The sequence below is a fragment of the Dufourea novaeangliae genome, unplaced genomic scaffold (genome assembly GCF_001272555.1).
Source record: "Dufourea novaeangliae isolate 0120121106 unplaced genomic scaffold, ASM127255v1 scaffold199, whole genome shotgun sequence".
In the NCBI taxonomy this organism is placed as follows: domain Eukaryota; kingdom Metazoa; phylum Arthropoda; class Insecta; order Hymenoptera; family Halictidae; genus Dufourea; species Dufourea novaeangliae.
In genome coordinates this window covers 1,432,761-1,444,951 of record NW_015374073.1, presented here as the reverse complement: position 1 = coordinate 1,444,951, position 12,191 = coordinate 1,432,761, and positions in this window count along the sequence as shown.

Here is a 12,191-nt window from a genome sequence, read left to right as displayed (position 1 = left end):
AGGGAAGCGGAGGCGACGTGCGATGCACGTGCAACCTGCGTTCTATTCAACGACCGTGACTACCTTGTCTTCGTGTTCGTTCCGATTCACGTAATATTAAGACACCCTTCGTCTAATTAACCTCTAGATCTTAACCCTTGTCGATGCTTTTACGATCGATTGAACGATGGTTCCGCGACGTTTTTCGTTTTTGTAACATCCACGACAAAGAATTTTGCCGTAGTATTAGGTCGTTCGGAAAATTAAATGTAGATTACGGTTTTCTTGGTTGGAGAAATACTTGTAAATAATGCACTTCATGAAAATAGAAATTAAGCAATGGATGATGACAGGAAAGCTTGTGGTGTTTAAAATAATGGAGCGACGAAAACAATTCCTTTTTTTACATTATAATCTTCTTCGGAACTGAAGAAGTCAACATCCTCCAGAATTTTCCGAACGACCTAATAAATGGGTCTATATTTCAATATTGGATGAGAAATGAAACGACCGATAGTTCTTTCTAATTTATACAATATATATCAGTATTTGTATAAAATACAATATTCTTCAAAATGTACGAATTTATGAATTGATCTCGCCATTGCCATACTGCAGAACAGGTTGCAATATGAGGTCTGGGAAAATGCACTGCGATATGATTTTAATCATTTTTATAGGAGTTTACAATCTGATAATTTTGACTGGTATACAATGACAGTAGTAACAATGAATTTATAGAAGTGGATTGGGGTAATAACTAAACTGCTCCTATTAACTAATCTGTTGGTCACCTTTTTTATAGCGAGGGCATTAGGTTACGGAGCCTAGATTCTGTTTTGAAAAGAGCATTTTATAACTCAGTGTAGTCATTTGTTTCGTGTGTTTCGGTTCAGCGACTTTACAACTTATAAAAACATTTTGGGGGGAAAGTTAGTTGTTATTCACGCGATCTTTCATAAAAGCATTTTGGTTCGAAATTTGTTTATTTTTCTACGTTATTTGTTGTTTTTATCTCATTTCTTAGTACCTTATTTCGTTTTATATTTAATACTCGTTAGTTTTAAATAAAAATACACCTATATTCTGGATTTACGATTATGAATGTGATATTATTGATGCTTTTTTTTATTTAACTTTTTAATTAAACATTTAACGTTTTCTTATTATTTTTCCTTTGTGAAGACCTTTAGAGATACCAAACTAATATTGGAAGTAAGGAAAGTTTGAATATTATAAGTTCAGTTGCAAAAATTACAATGGATGACAGTTGACGCGACCACCCCAGAATCAATGAAAATTTTTATATTTGGACAAGAGTTTTGTTATCTAACGTACCAGGTAAAAAATGTATTACAGATTACAGAAGTTTATTTCTTTATGAGAAAAAATCTTTAGTACCACAGATTGAAGTAACTCAAAAGCAGACATGAAAATTCTGTTGTAAAAGTATACAATACAATACCATACAATAGAAGATTCAAACAAGGTAACAAACTACCCAAAAAATGGAAAAGAGAACGAAAAGAAAAATAATTGAACGTATTGCAGATAAGCAGAGAAGGTGGGACGAAGTATCGTATGTAAATAATTAAACATTTAAAATAGTCACCCATTAGCAGTAATTTTCTAATTATATTATTCATATTATCATTCATCAGTGCTAAAAATCCAGTTTAGTCCAGGAAGAGTACCAGATAACTAGAAACCCTCTTTTCCGCATTTGTCGAATACACAATATCAAGACAGATTAAATATTCACTATCATATTACTTGGTATTATTACAATTCCTATTACCAAAATAACAAATTTCAATTATCGACAGAAGTATCAATCAAAGAGAATCGAACAGCGACCGACTGTAGAGGCACGTGTGTTGATTTACGTCGTGAGAGCGGGGCACGTGGCAGCCTGAGGATTCTTTCAATTTTCTCTGTTCTTTTTCGTCGTGGCCTCTTTCTGATCGTTATTTGTCTCTTTCAACCCTATCGCACCCCTCCCATCGTTCAACTTCCTGGTTCTTCGTGCAAGCAGAAAAAGAAAGCACCGACACTAGGCACAAGGTCCCCGCGTAATCTTCGGTTTACGCGGCACGCCCATTCGATATCCGAATATTTTCTCTTGTAACCATGACCCGTGTTTCCTTTATTCGTAAACTAACTCTGAACCCTTTCGTTGTAGCAGATTCCAACGTAAATCGTGCGTGGCAGACGGTAGTTATCTATACTCGACGCCAAATAAGACCATAACTACGAAATGATGAATTTCGGTCTTGTTTGTGAATATTTCTCTCGGTCACCTTAGTTACCAAAAAAATAATTCAAACTTAACTTAATGATAACTTAATTAATTGAACATCACTATGCCTCGTGTAGCATCTTACATCGAGTGACCGAAGTACACACGTGCCTATTCATAAGTATTCATTTCTTGAGAAATACTTCATTATGTCACCTGGTGTATGACAAATTCTATTGCCCACGTTACAGAAACCATCAAACGGAGGGAATCGGGGGTTCGAAAGACCTCTCGTGCTTATTTCAGAATCGCGAAACAGTTATGGTCTTATTTGGCGTTTACTATAACCGTGATCGACTCTGCGAATAGCAAAACATTTCGCCGACGATAACGATTGCGGGAAAGTTCAAGCTACACGGCGACAGTAGTCGCAACGGTATGCTCTTGCAATTCATGTAAATAATAAACGCTTTGTGACATTGTTGTTAGAGTGAGCTATATCGGTTGAACGCCTACAGGTGTCAACAGCATACTCTGAGCGAAATTTCAAAACGTCTACGAGAGGCTAGATGTCCCAATTACTGCCATCTTAACCCTTGTGTAGGCAACCTGGTACCCAAGTACCCATTTCTAAATTTCCTTTAACACTTTTTTATGTTCTTGTCTAAAACGAAATTTGGTATATTATAGGAAGGGAAAATTAAGAGTTTCGGAAAAGTATAGAAGTAAAATTATCTGTGTTTATCTAATCTGTCAGAATAGGAGTATTCCGATTGCTCAATAACCGTGAATATTTTAGTTGCCCACACAAGGGTTAAGATTATAGCGTAGCTTCATTTAATTATTTTACGTGTTCAACCTAAAAATCGTCTTAGTTTGTAACATAATATTATTTAACACTTCTTTTATTACAAAAAATAGTTTTATACATTAAATGTGAAGAATTAATTGATAATTAATTAAAATCTGCGAGTAATCCCTGTGTCCCTATAACTGTCACCTCCAAAATTAAAGTAATTGTCATATACTTTAATAATTTATTTTGTACAATAGATATAGGTTGTATAGTCAAAGGGCGACTTTTCCTTTCGTATGATTTCGCCTTCACTTCCCATTTTTGTAGTTATGTTTTTCATGCTCAAATTTCACCTTTATTTTTTAACATTAATTTTTAAATACCAGGTACATACAAGTACATGTATATCTTTCTGTTTGTGTAAATCAGGATCTCAATTTAATAATACAATTTTTTGTACAAGTAAAATTTTTTTTTTATCCCCATTTGCGAAACAAAGCAAGTCGTCCTCGTAAAATATTTTGTAGCATACATTGTAGCAGATTGCGACAACGTTTATGGTATGACTGACAAAGAGGTGATTCTATGTGTGAAAAGAAATCGAAAGTTTTCAGTAAAATCTTTTCTACGAAGCTTCGTTTTCAAGAAAATTGCCCTTGAAGATCCATTTGATAAAGTTAATTCATGATTACAATAAGTAGAAATGGTAAGTAATGAACAGACATGTCAGTCAATTCGCATTCAATTGCCCGCGTATACAATAAATCTTCAATGTCGATATTTTCGATATTTCATACGAAAAAATTTAATTGTACATTTTCGATTTGTTTCACACAGAAAATCAACCCTCTTTAAATCAGCCCAATATTGTAAATAAAATACAGATTCTTATAATGTATGTTGCTAGGATAAACTTTCTAATACGGTCGTAACTCTGTCATAAAAACTGGTATAGTTTGCCGATCCTTAGATGGGGCCAGACTAATTAGTCGAATAAAATATTTTAAAAATGTGCTGTAGTTTCCGTTCAGTGCTTTTCGCCGTTAGATAGCATGGCCAATAACCAGACTGCGGATATTCATGCAAATAGATGTTTATGGACTAATTTCTATACTCTGGAATCAAATATTATTCTATTAATTCTCGTGCATTATCCAATAAGCTATTGCATAGCTATTGCTTGAATTAAATTGGATTCAGGTTAAAACTGAATTACGTAGATATAGGATTCAAAGAGCATCTTTTATTAGCGCCATAATTCAGGCTTTTGAACCGTATCATCTCCGTTTAGTCATTTTTTAATATATGGAAATTTATTCTTTGTAATATGGAAAATATGAGAAAATATAGAAAAATATGGGAAATACAAGAATAGTAAAACAAAATAAACACGCAGATATCGAAGAAAAGATAAATTCCAGTATCGTGGTAAATTTTTGTCAGTTCCGCCGAAAAAGAATCCGATATTTGTATTCAACACGTAAAACGAGTAGAATAATGTGCATACTGTGCAAAAAGATTGGGGGGCTTTGTCAAAGTTCAGTGAAGCATGTTTTTTCAGGTTGTCACTTTTGTAGCAAAGGTGCAATATAAGACAATATTCGCTTCGTTGCTGCCTAAACAGTAGTGTTCATTGACGGGTCGCCGTTGACTGAACTGTAGGAACGCGAGTGGATTAATTGTCCTGTATCTCGTTTCTATAGTTTTCAGAAGGCACAGCAAATATCCGAGTTGCATAAACGCAGCCGAATGAATTCCCTTTCTTTTCACGATCCCGGCCTATTGTCGCGTAGGAATACGCGTTCCGCTGTAATTACAAATTAGAAGGGTTCGTGTAGCATTCACTCGGACGGGTCAAAAAGTTGTCAGTGAGAAAAGAGTGCAGGATGAGAGTGAAAAGTAACAGTGAAAACAAGTCGGACAGGACCGCTGTGTAATTTCCCGCGGTCGGCCGCGCCATTATTCTGAAAGCTTGATATATCGCATGGCATGATTACGGGTAATTAGCTGTTACGCGCAATTGGTAATAATGGCCGCGTCGTTCTATCCCTTTTCAAATGTTCGCGGGTAAAATGTCGCCTGGTTTCGGGAAATATTGTTCCCCCGTCTCGTTTGTTCTACCGTTTGCGATCCAAACAGACTGAGTCGTGATCTAAAAACATGCATTTCCACTAACAAAGTCCAAATGACGGAATTTAAAAACAGTTGAATAATTCATTGTGGGATCGTAGCATTAGAAATTATTAGGTTGTTGCAAATGATTTGAGCGATTTTACTGACAGGTATATTTCACAATACTTTTATGAATGAGAATCATTAACATAGCTCCGTTCTTTGTTGAAAAATTACATAGTACACATTACTCGTTTCATGGTGCTATTAGCATAACAATGAAATTAATGATTGCAAACGTAAAAGTTAATTAAAATAGGGAATCAATCTCAGTTATATTCGGTAATTTCTTCCAAGTGCATTAAGCCAAATTCATAAACAAAATTTGTAAACTTGTATGTAAGATTCTGTTAAAAAATAGTATTAAACGATGAAAACATTCAGCCGAAAAGTGACAGTTAAAAGTATCTTTTAGGAGTTGTCTTTAAATCCAGTATAATAATTACGTAATGAATATGAATGTAACAGCTGAATTTCTATGTAAAACGAGTATAGCATTTATTTAATCTTACTTTACTTAATAACATTCGTATAATGTTTAATGTGTTACGAAGTGCTGGTAATAAAACGATAATTTCATGTGCAATAACCTAATATTAATTATGTAAATAAGAAGAAGTTGGTTCATCGACTGATATCTGAACAAAGATATATTTAACAAAATTAAAAGTGAGACGTTAATAATTATGATATTCTATAGTTTAATAAATTGTGATTCTATCTTCCCTTTTGTGTTCCATGCACACCTTTTTCCTATTCTCTCTCCCATACAAATTATGACTGTTGTACTCAATAATTACGACATTTGAGAAATTGCTTCTTTTACTTCTAATTAAAAATTCTTTTAATAGTTACTAGTCTAATACTTAACCATATTTCTGATTAATGCCATTAATGAATTCGTATATTCAATTTAACAAATTTAAAAATGAATATTCACCACAAATTGTACGAGTACGAAGGAAAGTATTCCTATATAAAATTTCCAAGTGGTAGAAAAATATTCCGTACGTAAAAAGAACGTATCCACATTTTATCGTTATAATTATTCGTTAAACAAACAAGGCTCTGCAATAATGTTCTTGTTTCATTCCATCAACAATTTCCTACGTAAATTCGCACGCAACATACATACATATATTTCGCTGGAACGACATTTAATTTGTGTTTTTTTTTTTTATCGTGTATACTTTGTAATTACAGTTCACGATGGCGGCATTCCCCAGGAGTACATAAACTAGACATATTGCAAACTCGACGAAAATCGCGAATTTCCAGCTCACTCCCGGGGAAATAAAACGCACCTGCAGTCTGCTTCGACATTTATCGTTATAACTGTTCCAGTTTTGCATACCATTATTAACGGCGATACTTGCCTCGTAATATCGATAACGCGCACCTTGCAACTTCTCCATGAAAAAGCTCCCACTAAACGTCAAATATTATTTCTCCCGGCGGGGCGAAAGTAATTATACTTTTAATCCGCGTTCCCTACAGTTAAAGGTCCAGCGTCCTTATACTAATTAATTTCTTTTTATTCGAAGTTTACTTTCACGGCACGCCCGGACCCGAACTTCTTAATTTAATCGAATCCAGTTCGAACCTTCTCCCCTTAGTCCTTTTCGATGTTCTTCGTGTCCTTCTTTAACCGAGTTATAGGAAATACAGAGGCTAAAAAGGTGTTTGCATGAACTCATTCTCGGAAAACAATTTTATACATTCCTAGATTATGCGGTAAAGATTATCGTTACCTGACTGCAAATTTTATACAATTATTCCATATACGATTATCTAAAATTCGGTGTAATTAAAGTTTGACGAGGTTTAGTCAAATTTTTATATTATTTGGGGTCCCGATCGTACTCTAAATAGAATACATACATTTCTGTTGTATTCCAGGTTTTATAATTAGTTCATGAAAATCTTTATTCGCAAAGGAGCCGTTCACAGGCCAAAGTGATTCATTCCACTTTTTGAATTTTTTCAAATTTCAGTGTCAAAGCACTTAACTGGTGCTTTTATACAACTGTTTATACTTCTATGTTTTATATTTTTGTGCAGTTAATTACATAATTGGCAAGTCAACGACACAAATATACACAAAATCTATGTTTACAGAATTGTTAACGTCTTCTGACCTGTAAAATTAGAATTTAGAAATCCTAATACAGTAAACCCACGATCAGTGTTCGAAGGCTTCTTGAAACTAACAAGGAGAGTCCCTTTGGTGCTAGAACTTAGAATTCTGAGGCTAATGCTATTTGTTTCAGCCGCATGTGGCCACTAGTTTATGAAATATTTAATGTTCGGTGCCGAGGAGCCTTCGAACATTAATCGGGGGTTCACTGTAATATGTCCAAGTGCTTTATATATACTCATATTATATATTGTACATATGAATATATGTAATTTAATTTAGTATACATTGTACGTTAATGGTTCTAGTGTTAAAAGTTGAGTTCCTGAACTCAAATCATCTATTGATAACTTCGAAATACATAGATTGCAGACCCATGTTTATTAGAACTTTTCTGTTAATTTTAAGGTATAGAATACCCGATGAAAGTTTCGGTCACTCTTTTAAAGGCACTTTACGCAGCACGACGTGCCATTCAGACCACCCTGTATGTACACCGATATACAGGCCGTTCCGGCCGGAAATAATGGCGACTCTGTTCCACGCTGAAACGGAAGTACGAATCAGAGCAAGGTATAACGGTAAAAGGTGGCCATGAAATGTGCATCGGATTATTCGGAAAGCAGAGGAAGTGTTAAGCATAGAGAGATCGTCGGCGACAGAGAATAGATTTGCTGGTATGGCGTGTACATTCACTCATAAGTAGATTACGCTCCGGCTAGGTGCCGTCTAATTACCTCGAACGACCTAAATACCAGCCGATAAGACACAGGCGTACCACCGCAAGAATGTCGAAATTGCGGAGGTATTGGCTAGTAATCGATCATAACTTGTTCGCTGTTGCATCGATTCTTCGTTAGGCGAGTGATCAATAAGTTCCAAAATATTATTATTATAACAGAACGTCCCATATCTGAAAATTAGACGATATGAATCTGCTAATAAACGAATTTTCGGATAGTAGAAGACTTGATTGTAAAAGGTAGAGAGATATTAATAATACAGTGTGTTAAGAAATTATAGGTTCAGTTATAGTTCTGGTCGTAACCCATGAACAAATGTATGAATCAATTTGAAATTTTCAAGGTATTAGACATTTATACCAACAAATTTCTGTGTTAACCATTATTTAAAAATATCGTGTCGAAACAAACTTAGAAATTTGATTACTGACCATAGCCAATTTATGACCGTTAATAAATGACAGGTTGATTTGTTAAAAAAGTGGTTATGTGATGTGATATCCCAAAACTTAATATGTGTATTAAGGAAATAAGTTTTTAATAAGCTTATTTAATTTTCATGATTTTTTAAGTTTTTGGACATTAACGATCTAAAATTGGCTACGTACAGAGAAACAATTTCTAATTTTGTTTTAACACGACATTTTTAAATAATGTTTAATATAGAAATTTTTTAGTATAAGTGCTTAATATCCAGAAAATTTCAGATTGATTGATACATTTGTTCATGAGTTATGACCATCAAGTATGACTGAACCTATCATTTGTTAACACACTGTAGAAATATAGAACAATGTAATTGTACATAGTTTGGTAAAAGATACACGAAAATCATATGGAAACTTCTACCATTTGTGTTAAGATGCGTTTAATTTAACATTTATCTGAAACGCAATAACAGAACGTTCCCTGAATGAAATGTGTCCAAGTTTGAGAGGCGTGTTGTTATCCGATTTTATGGGCAATAAATAATAATCGGAGCGCAATTCATTGAGAATTACTTTCTATACAGGGATAAAATTCTCTGAGTCGTCAGTCAGTGATTTAGTGATAGAAAGCAATTGAAAATGGGCCAGAAAAGGTTACTGATGAGTAAGGCCAATGTCCTTATTTCTAATTGATATTTATGCAATCATCGACAAAAAAATGTATTAGATATAAAATCTGAACCTCCCTTTATAATTAAATTTAAATAAAAGTATTTTTAAAAACATTTTAACTCCATCATAGTCAATGTAACATGAAGTATAAAATGTACCTATTTCTGCTCAGCGAAAATGGAAGTGCCAAAACCAAACTTTGGCGAACAATATTAAAGTTTCCGGAAGTTTTTTTTTAGTACAAACGCAGCGTCCCCGTGTAATTCACGATCGCAACGGAACCGCTCAAATCACGTTCCTTTACGACGGCACACTTCTTAAATTTATTTCTGTTAAAATGCTGCCATTTATTGAATAGCGGGTTGTAGCATTTTGTAAGGAAGTACTGAACTAATTTAAATAATGTTTTGTATAACTAAGTTATTATTTAACTTTTTATATTAAATAAAATATATATGTACTGAGCAGAAATCGGGACATTGATTTTTTTACCGTGTCTCCGACGACCCCTGAGAATGTTGAAGAAGTTGATGCCCTAATTCAGTCAAATCGACGGATAAAATTCTCATGGAACTGCACGAAAAGCGGGCATTGCACACGGTATTATTGCGACTGTTCGTTCATGATCATCAAAAGCATTTCAGCACGGATGAGATATCGAAGGAAGCAACCTTAAAATGGTTACGGAAAATCAGACGGAAATTTTCTAAAACAGGAATCGGTAAAATAGTTTTTTGTTACGAAAAGTGTTTACAGCGACTCGATGACTATCTTGGAAAGTTGTAGCTGGTTGTCAAATTACATTGGTAATGATTAAGATTTTTTATAATACATTTGTTCATATTTTTTTTAGAAATGGATTAACTTACTTATTGATTCACTCTCATATATTTTGTAGTATGTACTATAGTGTTAGTTAGATATTTCATTTTACCAGAAATGTTATGGATAAAGGGTGATAAAAAAAAAGTAGTAAAGAACTAGTACTCACCGAGAGGAGTAAGAAATGCCTAATCAACGTAGGTCCTAAAAGCAATCCTTTCCCTGTAAGATCAACTATTATTATTTATTAGTGTTTCATATCATTATCATAGTTAAGTACTAGGTCAAAGTTGTAGACACAAGGTACATCTATGAAGTGTATAAATTCAATGTGCTCAGAACTATTTATAATATGGAACAGTAATAAATAATAAAAGTTGATTTTAAAAGGAAAGGATTGCTTTTGGGACCTATGTTGATTAGGCATTTTTTACTCCTCTCGGCGAGTACTATAAGGCCTATAAGTATCGGATCTTTTTTTTTAATCACCCTGCATAAATTCTTTAAACAAACGTAAGTAATATGTTCTTTTTGGTGTAGATTCAAGCTCCATCCAGGCGTTAATCTTCGATTTTATTCTGTTTCGTTACTCTGGTGCTGTTGGTGATTCTGATAATAGCACAATTGAGTAACGAAAGTCAATCATCTCTACTCTACCGGTCTAGATATATCACGGGAGTTTAGACGTTGAAGAATCTGCAATCCTTGAAATAAACGGCATAAAAACCCTCGGTTTTTATACCTGCTACACTAGTGAGTGATTATTCCAATGTTCTCAACTATCCTGCGTACATATGTCGCGCGACAGTGAAGAAAAGACGCATATTTAGAGGACACTTTTCCTATCCGACTTTCTTGAGTGAAAACACGGTCTCCGGAAGAGTGGGGATCGATTTGCAGAGGTTCGACCGTCTTCTAGGAATGTCCTAGCAACACATTATGTTGTTACCGCGAGGGATACGCAGCAGCAGTTTTCAAAGTATTTCTGTGTTTAATTTTTATTTAACGTTTCTTTCGTTTAATTTAGTTTCATTTAGTTAGTATTGTTAACGTAGCTTGCCGAACACGTACGATGTATTTGTGAAGTTTTTGATGAATATTAGATGTGCATGTGAGAAAATTTTTCGGATTTGGATCTCTGCGAAATTCACCAAGTACACAACGCGTTGATTCCTGTGGCACCGATGAATATCGTCGAATTTTCCACAGTTTCTTCAAGGTACGTTTCTGTTCCTCGTTAATTTTTTACGATGACTAGGTATAGGCCCCCCTCTTCAGTTGCCTTGTGTTTATCGTCTATCGACGTGTTGACAATTATCAAGCACTTTGTTGCTATTTTTAAGTGCTTTACTAAAAAACAAAGGGTGGACGACAGTGTTTCACTTGAGTTTTGTATTATTTTGTTATATAGGATTACCACTTAAATTTTATCTTACCGTGTGCATATGCGTGTATACATATACAGGGTGTCACAGCTAACTTGACTACCTCGAATGATGACTTAACGTAATGTAAAAAATTCGTAGATGTTATGAAAATTTTGAGGCGTGAAACTTAAATGGCATCAAGGATGGCATCTTATAAGGTACGTGCTTCTTTTGTGGGTGGAAGCATTTCAGAGATTTCAAGATCATCTCTATTTTTTTTAACGGAATGACCTTTTACCATAGATCGATAGAGTATCAAATTTTGAGTAAAAATGTGTTAACCTCCATACGTTCTAAACCTAACAGTTAACGAGATATTTAGAAAATAATTTTTAATACGTATTTACTATCTGGAAGCTATAGATGTTCGAACTGATGGCTCTCAACTTCAATACAGCGATTTCAATACAGTGATTATTTTGCAAATATCTCATTAACTATTAGGTATAGGACGTATGAAAGTCGACATATTTTTTTCTCAGAATTTTATACACTATCGATCTATGGTACAAAAAATAGGTCAGACCGTTAAAAAGAAAAACAAAGTGACCTTGAAACCTCTAAATTCCTCTAAATGCCTAAATCCACAAAAAAAGTACGTACCTTATAACATGTGCCCGTTGATGTCATTTAAGTTCCACGCCTCAAAATTTTCATAAAATCTACCGTTAAGTCATTATTCGAGGTGATCAAGTTAGCTGAGACATCCTGTATGTAAGAGTGATTTATAAATGCTTGTCAATACTCCAGGGGGTAAATCCACACACTAATGTAAG